This window comes from Podarcis vaucheri (assembly GCF_965113315.1).
Source record: "Podarcis vaucheri genome assembly, chromosome: 7".
Lineage (NCBI taxonomy): Eukaryota > Metazoa > Chordata > Lepidosauria > Squamata > Lacertidae > Podarcis > Podarcis vaucheri.
In genome coordinates, this window is record NC_138765.1 from 60,398,560 (window position 1) to 60,410,875 (window position 12,316).

At 44.4% G+C, this 12,316-nt stretch overlaps 1 long non-coding RNA gene across 1 annotated transcript in view; it reads right to left on the bottom strand.

Annotated features, from left to right (window-relative positions):
- LOC309537871 overlaps positions 1–12,316 on the bottom strand; it is a 95,057-nt gene that overhangs the window by 9,634 nt on the left and 73,107 nt on the right. The window contains exons 5-8 of the long non-coding RNA XR_014222020.1: positions 11,082–11,160; positions 9,987–10,201; positions 5,572–5,683; positions 742–865 (exon numbers count right to left, since the gene is read on the bottom strand). This is a non-coding gene — a long non-coding RNA (uncharacterized lncRNA). The remainder of the gene's footprint in view (positions 1–741; positions 866–5,571; positions 5,684–9,986; positions 10,202–11,081; positions 11,161–12,316) is intronic.

Sequence of the window (12,316 nt, forward strand, 5' to 3'; positions counted from 1 at the left end):
AAGAGGCAAGGCCCTCTTTGAGTGTAATACTGGGGACCCCTCCATCATAGGCTCAGGTTGTGTTGTTGTTTAGTTGTTTAGTCGTGTCCAACTCTTCGTGACCCCATGGACCAGAGCACACCAGGCACTCCTGTCTTCCACTGCCTCCCGCAGTTTGGTCAAACTCATGCTGATACCTTGAGAACACTGTCCAACTATCTCATCCTCTGTCATCCCCTTCTCCTAATGCCCTCCATCTTTCCCAGCATCAGGGTCTTTTCCAGGGAGTCTTCTCTTCTCATGAGGTGGCCAAAGTATTGGAGCCTCAGCTTCAGGATCTGTCCTTCCAGTGAGCACTCAGGGCTGATTTCCTTAAGAATGGATAGGTTTGATCTTCTTGCAGTCCATGGGACTCTCAAGAGTCTCCTCCAGCACCATAATTCAAAAGCATCAATTCTTCGGCAATCAGCCTTCTTTATGGTCCAGCTTTCACTTCCATACATCACTACTGGGAAAACCATAGCTTTAACTATACGGGCATTTGTTAGCAAGGTGATGTCTCTGCTTTTTAACCGCTGTGCCTTATTTTCCAAAAAAGACACACAGACCCTGGGTAAGTGTCTGAAACTCCCTAGAACAGAGGTTTTCGACCTTTTTGAGTCCACAGCTCCCTTGACCAACTATATTCTTTCTGCAGCACCCCTGTGGGGCTCAGGAGCCCAGTTATATCACCCTTTGCCTGCAGAGCTGACAGCATCTCACCCTTTTTCAAACACCTTCCCTTGTGGTGTGGTCCCTCAGCTTCCTCTCCCTCTCCTTGGGAGTCCTCCAGGCAGCTGCTGCTGCCATCCCAGGCTCTAACACTGTTATAAAATGCCTAGTGAGACTAAAAAAGAGAGAGAATAAAGGATGGATTGCTTAAGATTAAGGCATGCAGATGGACTCATCGCTATGGGATTTCTGCCCCCCCTCCCAATCTCTTTAGGACTCCACCGTTTTTATTCTTGCTGACTGGCAAGATAACACAGTGGTTATAAACATCATGGTATGTGTCCTTTCTTCCTACTTAACTTTATCTGTTCCCTTGAAAACTATCATTCCTGAAGTATTTATTATTACATTCAAATACTTGCCGATCCCAGGACAACAAAACCTGCCTCTCATCTCCAAAGAGCCATAACCTTGGGAGCCAACAGACCACACATCCCTCCAAGGTCACCCAGTAAAACTTGTCTCAAGTTATTTTTCCCATGTCAGACATTGGCTATGACTCACAAGCCACCAAGCAAGAGAATGTCCCCTTCAACCATCATTGTCCTTTGTTCTTATGCATGAAGATAGCTCCACAGTAGATAACACCTCCTGACTACAATGGGATGAAGGGCTTGTTTTTGTACAGAGAGGTCCCACACATTTCTGCAAAGCCAGTTTTCTCCAAAGTAATGCATTTTTGTATGTTATGTTTAATAACAAATACATTTGTTGTATGCATGCTTTGGTATGTGCAGTTTTTCATAGACATTACCCAGCAGGGGAACTGAACTGCAAATTTTGGAGTGAATGGCTTGTGAATGGCTGCATTTTGGTTCCTGGATTGTTTTGGAAAGTACAGATTAGGTATATTTGCCATTAAATCCCTAATGCCTACATTGCATTGCTGGCATCCGAATGACAGCCCAAATATCTCCCCCCAGCATTCCACATTTACTCTTGATTGCTGCTTCCCAGATAAGGTCTGATAAATTTAAACACTGTTACCAACAATGCACTTATTATGTCTGAACAATGATGCAGGTCCCAAATACCTGAAAGGCCATCTCCTTCCCTGCACACCCTCTTGGGCGTTATGATTGGCAGAGGGGGCCCTCTGGGTATTTCCTCCACCCTCAGCAGCTTGGGGAGTGGGGTAGCCTGGGAGAAGGCATTCTCTGTGGCAGCCCCTAAGTTGTGGAACTCCCTCCCCACATGGGTGAGTCTGGCACTTTCATTATACAGCCTTCTTTACCTTGGCTTTTGACATTGTAGAGGCATATTTTTAAGTCCCACCTTAGTCCTGTGGTTTTAAGTTGTTTTAAATGGCTTTTAATAATGTGTTTTAAATGCTGCAATCTGCCCTGGGACTTTAGGCTGAAGGGCAGGTAATTAATAATAATCATCATAATCATCACCACCACTACCACTTGTTTACAGTATTAAACCCTTATCTTGTTGCACCCCAGGAGGCTGGCTAAGCTAAGCCTTTGCTCCTATCCAGCAGGGCTCTCCTCATATATCCTTATAATTTGGAGCAAGGCTGCAGTGTGTGAAAAGTGAGATGTAGCTCTTCTCTTTCTGGCCCCCAAAACACAAACAGAGAGAAATATGTATTTTAGGCCTGGTAAAGGTAAAGATAAAGGTACCCCTGCCTGTACGGGCCAGTCGTGTCCGACTCTAGGGTTGTGCGCCCATCTCACTTAAGAGGCTGGGAGCCAGCGCTGTCCGGAGACACTTCCGGGTCACGTGGCCAGCATGACGATGCTGCTCTGGCGAGCCAGCACCAGCGCAGCGCACGGAAACGCCGTTTACCTTCCCGCTATAAAGCGGTACCTATTTATCTACTTGCACTCAGGGGTGCTTTCGAACTGCTAGGTGGGCAGGAGCTGGGACCAAAAGACAGGAGCTCACCCAGCCGCGGGGATTCAAACCGCCGACCATACGATCGGCAAGCCCTAGACACTGAGGTTTTAGTCCTGGACATGGACCTAATTAATTTACTCATTGCATTTTAATCCAGCTACTCCTTGTTCAGGGAGCACAGTCCCCACACCCCAACTTCCTTTTATCATCACAACAACCCTGCAAGGTTGGAAGATAGTCAGGCTGAGTGATAGTGACTTACCAATGTCACCTAGTAAGCTTTGCAGCCTGGGTCTTAGCCCAGCACTCTAACCACAGGGCAATGCTGTCTCTCAACTATTTATGTTTAAGGTCACTAACTCTTTAAATAAGGTATGCCAAGGGGTGGAACCCAGAATGAGTCTAAGAACAGAGAGTAGGGGCAGACCCACCTATTGGCTGTGGGTCCTGGGCACAAACAAACTAAAAACTGTCTATGCAGCAAAGAGACACAACTTCTTCCTTTTTAAAAAATTTTTTTAAAAAGTTGAAGGAGGAGATGAAAACTGCTCCCTCCGCCCCCATCAAGTCAAATTTTCTCTGGTCTGTTAACAACCCTTGGTTGCAATCAACCAAGTTTTACCAACATTATTTATGGACCTAAGCTAGCAATCCCTATTAAATGCAATTTGTCTACTCTGAGTAGGCCTAACATTAGATACAACCCGCTATTTGCATCACAGGAAAGTTAATCTCCCCAGCCTTTTTATCCTCACAACAACCCTAGGAGGGGGGACATGCTAAGAGAGAATAGTTGGCCGAAAATTCACTCAATAAGCTTTGTGGGCAAGTGAGGAGGACTTGAACGGGAATCTTTCTGTTCCTAGTTCAACACTGACCACTAAGCCACACTGGCTTTCCTTTCGTTTGCAATAACCGCACGCTAAACATATTACTTGCACTCCACAGCATGCAAGCCTAGAGAGAAGCTGAGGCAAAGCAGCTCCACATGTTGACAAGCTACCAGTAGCCACCAAGCGGTAAAAGTGCACGGAATTAGCATTCCTAGCTGTTAAACACCCTAAAACGTTTGGAAAATATAATTGTTGCGGCCGCAGCCCAGGTATTCGGTGTCTCTGATCCTCACGCACTTGTCAAGAGCTCACGAGCTCAGCAGAGTGTTCCAAGTACACAAGGAACTCCAGCCAAAGAGAAGGGAGAGAGGAGAGGGAGGGAGGTTTCTCTTTGCTTGCATGGAAGGAACGTAAGGGGGGGGGGGTTTCCTCAATGATTCACCCTGGTTTCTAAGAATGCCAAGGGACAAGGCGATCGTACTGTTTGCTTGTTAAGCCAAACAAGATCATGTATCCAACCTTAGCAAACATCTGAAGACGTCGGTGCGCGGGCACATACCGACATCCTATCTGTGTGCTTTGAAATGGAGCAGCTTCTCAACTCTCTAACATGTCAAAGAAATCTAAGATGACTTGCCTAGTCCAAAGAAGCCACAGGATATACTGCACCTCTGTCAATCATCTGTCAAGACAACAGGTTGGATCCAAGCTTCAGGTACAGTAGCTGGATTGAGCTCCCATTGAAATCAATGAGACTTGAGCCATGGCTAACTTAGGCCCCATAGAGTTTGATAGGGTTGGCAGGGGCAGAAATTAGGTTCAGTTCACTTGGAAAGGGGAACCTTACCAACTTTCAAAACAACGTGCAAACTGAAATGCAGCCATCCTTTGTAATCTATACTACTCCAGATTTTGCAATGCAGTTCTCCAGCTGAGCAATGCGTACAAAAATGCACATAATGGGATAAAGTGTGTGTGAAAATGCACGTGGCATTGAAAACAGAATTTTTGAAAAATGCAAGATCTAACGGGAGACTGATGCCCACTGGGAGGAGCTCAGGAAGAAAAAAACGTCATGGTACACCTGCATCAGCACAACCAGATGCGTTCATCTGCGCTAAGAGAGCTTCAGCACGTAAGTTATATAATGCAATCGCAGTCAGAAAAATATATACCTACATCTGCATTTGATTGGAATGTGGTCAGAATCTTGAAGAGCTTCCACCAAGGAGATAAAACGGAAGCCACGGCAGTCATAACATCTTTTAAAAAATTGGACTGCTGCTCACTGCACTTGTAGAGTGAGTTGGTACGTAATTCAGATCTCCCAAATTTTATCAATGCACCGCTGCTTGGGAAATTTCCAGCTCTGCGCATTTAACATGACTTTGCCGAGGAAGATCTGCCTGGAGGAATCTGGGGCCATTAAGTTCAAATGGCAAAGCAACATAGCTCTGGGAGGCGAATAGGAATCTCCTAACAACTCTCAGCACCTTTAACAAACTACAGTTCCTAGGATTCCCTGGGGTGAAATCTATGACTGTTTAAAGCTCTACAAGGGAAGCTATGGCTGTATCATGCCACTTTAATGTTTAGTGCAGATGGGGCGTGATTAAAAGGAAACACATCCACAGCAATGAGTAATGCAGAGAGGTTAGGCATAGCTCTATGGAAGAGCAGCACTTCTAGGTGCTCAGAGAAGACTGGAGCAGAATATCTGTAGGAACAATCAAGTGGCACACCTTTGGAATTCCACCAGTTGTCAAGATCCACAAAATATTTTGTTTAAAAATGTATGACATTTTTCAGGGATTTGCGCTTCTTAGGCATCTTACAGAAGATAATTAACTCCATAAAACAGTCTGTAAAATACCAAGGAGACAATCTAATCACAAAACCTAAAACAGGTCTAAAGCCGTTTAAAAGCCAAGTCAAAGCACTTAAAAACATTTTAAAGCCATTTAATTGATTGCTGTTTCAGACAAATACATTTTCAAGGTACACTTAAAAGCTAGGAGAGAGTTCCAAAGATACAGCACCACTACACAGCCTTCTGTTGAAACTTATTATCTCCTTCAGATAGACTGCAGATGGGGGGGAAGGGTTTCTATCACCTCGGGACCATGGGAGCAGTTGTACTCACTTAAGCAACTGTCCGGGTTAATCTCACAGGCAAACAGCAAACTGCAAAAGCGCAGCCAGGTGTTAATAAGGGGTTTGCAGAATCAATACAGGACTGGTTGTAGAAACTGCAGCTGTAAATACAAAACCAGCTTCCATTATTTCCTCCAAAAGGTGTCACACACATTAAAGGCTTATTTAAAGAATATTCTTGTCATACACCATTTAATTTCATTGCACGATTTAAACACACACACACACACACACACACACAGGCATATGCTTACATTTCTTCAACCACAACCATGTGCAATACTTTTGCAAAATAGACAAGGCAATGCTGGGGGCGGGGGAGAGAGAGAAACAACCTGACAACCTGTCAAATCAACATTAAAGTGTTGGAGGGAAATAATTAACAATCACACCATGCCTGAACAAGTGTCACAAAGATACCACACAGCTAACGCATCCATCCTCAGTAGCAGAATCAAGAATGTAAAACTGCTAAGTATTTTCCCTCACTTCTGTTTTTTTTTTTATATAAAAAACAACAACCCCAAAGTGGATTGATATTGTTTCTGCTAATTCTGTTTTAGAAGGATTTGGCAGAAATAAATGTGGTTTCCAGCAACTGATATTCAGACACATTGCTGTCTCTGACTATGTGGGCTGAGCACAGTCATCATGGCTAGTGGCCATCCATAGCCTTCTCCTCCATTAATTTGTCTAATCCTTTTCAAAAGGCATCTAAACCGGTTCCATAGTTTAACTCAGTGCTGCCTGAAGAAGTTCTTTCTTTTATCTGTCCTGAATCTTCATTGGATGTCCATGGGTTTGAGTGTTATAAGAGGGAGGAGGGCCTTCTCTCTATCCACTTTCTCCATGCCATGAATAATTTTATAAACTTGCCACCTTTTGCTCATCTTTCCTCTAAACTAAAAAGTCCTAAACACAGCAACCTTCACTCACAGGCAAAAGGTTCCTTGTGCGATTTGAGTGAGCCTAAGAGGTGGATATTTACCTGTCTTTTTACCCTTATGTCACCAGAGATAACAAGCTCTTGTTCAACGCAGACACAGTGGGCACAGATGAACAGTGAGCATTGGCTTGTGGAGAGAGCCTTGGGTCTCCCTTTTGCTCTAGCCAAAGAGAAGAGAGCATTTGAGGCTGCCTTTGGGTGCTTTCTGGCGGGCTGTTTATTGACCAGTCACCCTGTTTGTTTTCAAGGAGATTAGTCATGCTGGATATTTAATGGGAGTTCATTCCAATTTGTTTGCATGGGGGTTAGATGTCCTCGGCTACATCCACACCATCATGTAAAGCACATTATGGGTATTGGGAATTGTAGCTCTTTGAGAGGTAAACTACAGCTCCCATGATTTTTTATTTTAATTTTAGGACAGCTGTGTGCTTTACATGTATACTGTAGATGTGGCTATTGTGTGCCAAAGCAAATGTTCGTCCACACTTTCTAGTGGATTTTCCCCACCACTTTCCTTCTCGCAGAAAGTTTGTTCTTTAAGGGAAATGAGTTCATTGCGCAAGACCTCCCTTATTAATTGAACCTTGAAAACAGCGGCAAGTCTGGAAGCAGATCATTGTCCAATCTTGCTCAGTACTGACTACACCGACTGGCCGCAAATCTGCAGGGTGCCAGGCAGGAGTCTTGCCACAGACCTGCCTTTCTGCCCAGCCTAGAGCATACCCTCCAACATTCCTCAGATGAAAATAGGGACATTCCCCACACCCCAAACTGACCCTCCTCAAACAGACCCCATTTTTGTCTCCATCCCTCCCCCCACAGCATTTCCTATCAGAAGTAGGGCAAGTGCCGCCGCCACTTCACCAAGGGACACACACCTTCCGCCATCCAGAGAAAACCCTTTAATCCCAATTTTATTTTATTATTTGGTAGATTTACAAAAAGTAAAGCACACATCAATAAATAAATTTTAGAAAGGGGCAAGATTAGATGCGGACACATAAAGCACATTTTTTAAAAAATCAAGACTCCTTTTGTTCTGCTTTCCTCCCCCTTTCCTGCTGCAGCAGCCGCAGGCTCTCCTCCTTGACTACTCGCCAGCCGCCGCCACGAACTGTCCAATGGAGGAGCCTGGCAGCAGCGGGCATGGGGAGGCCGGGTGCTCTCTCACAGCTTCTGCTGCAGCTTGGGAGAAGCACAGTCTCCTCCTCCTCCGTGAGCTCAGTTCTGGCGGCCCTGGCAGCGGAAGTAGGGACATTCCGGTATTAAATCAGAAGCTGGGATGACTTTCATAGTTCTGGGACTGTCCCTGGAAAATCAGGACACTTGGAGGGTATGCTAGAGTCCAGACACAGATGCAGATCACCTCCTCCAAGTTCATCAGATCCAAGGTAAAATAAAAAGAAAAAAAAGAACATGAGCAGAAAGCTGCCTCAGAATCAAGAATTAAGAGATTTGGGGTCCAGCAACAGGCCATTTCTCTTAATTTGTTTTACAGTAACCAGGATACTGGAGAGATTTTTAAAAAATGGGGGGGGGGAGAGATCTGGCGAGAAAAAGTGAGCGCGGATCAGAGAGAACAAAGTGAGCGCGGATCAGAGAGAGCAAGGTGATTGCTATGACACTAAGACAATTAATCACTGCCAGAGGTCAAGGGTCACACAGCAGTGCATGCTGGGAAGAGCAGTGGGGATTCTTAGGCATTGAATGAACAGAACTGGGGCTGGGTGGGGTGAGCAGGAATAAACTGCCATGTCAGTGACTGAATAAGAGATTTGGGGTTCTTGTCACTTAACTACAAGCAAGCCCTTAATAATGAATTGATAGTGCATGGGGGCAGGGGGGCTTAACAATCCTTGTTTGTCAAAAGCACTAAAATTACCATTCATATTCAGTCTTCATACCTTTTTTTTTTTTTTTTGGTAATGAACACCCCAGGCGTCCTGTTTGATTAATAGATCACTACTTGACTGACAAGAACAAATGTGAGCACGGTGTGAATGTAAACGGTGCAAACATAAATCTACGCTGCTGCATTGCCAGTAAATAAGCCTCTTCATGAGCTAGACCTGAGAAGGAACAACACCCAGCAGACAAACAATTCACCACGCCTTCCAAAATTTCTCCAATAAAAATAGGGACGTCCTATTCTATAATAATAATAAATTTATTATTTATACCCCACCCACCTGACTGGGTTGCCCCAGCCACTCTGGGCAGCTTTCCAACATATATAAAACCACAAAAAACATTAAACATTCAAAAACATCCCTATACAGGGCTGCTTTCAGCTAGGCTTGGCTCAGGCAGCTGGGTCCCATATCTGAGCTGAGGATGGGGAGTTACACCTGCGTAGCCCAGCCTCAGCCATGGGTCTCCTGGATCTGCATCCTGACGAAGCTCCCATTGTGTCTAGTTTGGACCCAAGTATTTCTTGGAAAAAAGAATCTTAAGCATGCCAAGGCCAAGCAAGGCCAAGACAGTATAAAACAAAATCAAGAACGGATTTTGTATATAATGGCCATAGCCAGGACACTCTACGCCAAAGCATGGAAAGAGCAAAGAGAGCCAAAGAAATTGGAAACAGTTAGGAACTTTTGGGAACAATTGGAAATAATGAATCTAACTGCAGTGATGCAATCTGGCAAACTAATAAAAGAAAGAGTGATTAATTGGTTGCCTACAATAACACATATTAAAAGAGAACACAAAATATGAAATACAGGATTAAATCAACTGCTGCTGTGAGCAAAATAAAAGATTCTGACCTGGCCTGAGGAAGCTCCTATGAACGTCTCTGGATACCGAGGCGAGAATGCAGCAATCAGAAGAACATATAAGAACCTGCTGGATCAGGCCAATGACCCATCTGGTCCAGCATCCTGTTCTTACAGTGGCCAACCACATGCCTGTGGGAAACAGGCAAGCAGGATCCAAGCACAAGAGCCCTCTCCCCACCTGTGGTTTCCAGCAACTGGTACTCAAAGATACTGTCTCCAAACATGGAGACAGAGCATAGCCATCATGGCTAGCAGCTACTGATAGCCCTCTCCTGCATGAATTTTACAGCCGTCCAAGTTGGTGGCCATAGCTGCCTCCTATGGAAGCGAGTTCGATCGTTGATCTGCACACTGCATGAATAAGTACTTTATTTTCTCTGTCCTGAATCTTCCAACGTTCAGCTTCATTGGATGTCCATGAGTTCTAGTGTTATGAGAGAGAAAAGTTTTTCTCTCTCCACTTACTCCATGCCGTGCATGGTTTTATAAACTTCTATCATGTCACCTCTATCATGGGGGTAAGATGAGGGCTCTGCCACGTGAGATGTCGTATGTTATGAAGAAAGTGGCAAAGTTCAGCCAGCATCCTCTGCTGACGGCTGGAACTTCGCTGACAAGACAAGGGGGTGAATTTTGACTTACATCCTCTATCCTTACAAAGAAAGCGATTCTTACCCTGCCTGCATCCCCACTGTTTGGCCTGCTCCTGCCTCTTGTTTTCTCCAGTTCATTGATGGCAGAAGTAGAAAGAGAATCGGTGATGCTGCTGCTTTGTAACGGTTGTGTTTCCAGGTGGGCTGGCACAGATCATGTCACTGCGCTCTGAGGATGCTCTAAGGTGCGATGAGGCAGGACGTGCTTTGATGCAACCCAGAAAGGGAAAAAACTCTCTGAAGCCAAACGCCATTGACAGAAGAAAAAGAGAAGAGAAGAAAAAAGGTGCTGCTTAGTAATACCACAAGACATCTCCCCCTCATCTTACAGTAATGTAAGAAACTGCCTAGTGCCTTATTGAGTTAGGACATTCAGCTCAATATTCTCTACACGGACTGGCAGCAAGGTTTCAAAGAGGGAACATTCACAGTCTTACCTGGAGACCCCAAGGATTGAACCTGAGACCTTCTGCATTAAAGCAGATGCTCCACCACTGAGCTGACGTCTTTCCTTCAGAGGTGGTTTTAGGGTAGCATGGTCAGTTGGGCTGCACTGGGTGCCAGGGCTGCAACAATGATGTAGAATGGAGTGGCAGAGGGTGCCGAAATTTACCATCACATAGGCTGCTGCTGGAATTTGAGAGTCCAAAGTCCACCACAGTTTCCTTAAGTCTTGAGTAGGGCACCAAGACACTTATCAAGGGTCTATTTCACAGAGGGTAAATCTATCAGTTGCTACTATCCATGACAGCTATAGTCTACCTTCATTGTGAGAGGAAGCATGCCTCTGAATGCCAGATGACTGTGAAAAGAGAATTCCTGCAAAGCTTTTTATGGCTACGATCCTATGAACTTTTACCTGGGACTAAGCGTTAATAAACTCAGTGCAATGTTCAAAGTGAGGTGAGATGGGATGGGATACCTCTTCTCTTCATGTTTAAGCAGAGGTTGGATGGTTATCTGTCACGTATGATCTAGTTGAGATTCTTGAATTGCAGGAGTTTAGACCAGGTGACCCTCAGGGTACCTTCCAACTCTACAACTCTATGATTCTCTGATCGGCCACAGTGGGCCTAACACCCCCCACCCTTTTCCCTCTTCCACGTCAGGCACTTACTTCTGGGTAAATCTACATAGGATTGCACTAAAAGATCATCAGTTGTAATTCAGTATCCAGTGAAGAATCTCAGAGGCAGCTGAGACAATAAAAAAGAAGTTTCAAATCAGTTTTGTAATTAAAATGGGAAGCCTTTGAGAAAATAATAAAAATACATAAAAAGAGGATGTTAAATTCCCAATCTGAACTGGAAGTTAGATTGTTGTTTTTGACAAGATTTGGTCTTGCTGTTAAACCCATCTAGCTAAGCTTTCCCCCTGCCCCCAAACAGCAGTTTCAAGAAGTCTAAACACATGTGGACCATTAAGCCTGTTTGAGAAAGCATGAATCACTTTGGCCAACCCTAGAGACTACCAGGGAACATATTTCGTAATGTTTCTCATTCTACAAACATTCTAAAGGGTCTGATGGCAAAATGGGGCAATATGCTTTGGGGCTTACATCTCTGCAGACCTGTGTGCCATATGCCCTGAGACCATGAATAAATGAATTCAGATGCCCAGCCCCACCTAAAATCAGAGGCTCATTTTTTATACACACACCTTCCACACACAAATCTAGATGTGCCCTCAAAATGTCTCTTAGCCTAAGAAAAAAATCAAGACACATGGTCACATGTGGAGAGACATCTGGCCATTGATTTACCGTACATCCCAGATGAATTTATGATGTAGCATGCTCCTTCCCAGCAATGTTCTTACCCTTGCAATTGCCTGTAATTGCCCCCTCCCCGTTTTTGTTTTAAAATATCAATACAATTAAAAGAGAGGGGGGAATGGCTGAGGAAATAGCTGATGATTTGCTGAAGGAGAGGAAAGATAGGAATTAATCAAGGATTAAGGCTATGGGTGGGGAAGAAATTAAGTTTGGTTTTCATTTTAACATGAACCAAAACACAGCTCTCCTTCAGAACAGAATGGAATATAAAACCTGGAATTTAGGCTGCTTTTCTCAACTGCCAAAATCTCTGGGTTAAAGGGTGGTATCTGGGTTGTCTTTGTTGGCACCTGGCAAGCCTGATTCTGACTAATGGGTGCCACTCAACATGCAATGGGTGATGAGGGCATATGTAGAATTTGCTGCTAACGAGAGCACAGTTGAAGTGAATTAGAATTGCATCCTGCAGCATTTGCTTTGATGGCAGAGAATCTGTTTCAAAACCACTTTCACCACACTTAGGCCAAATCCACACCATCCATTTTGAGCACTATGATACCACTTAAACTGTCATGGCT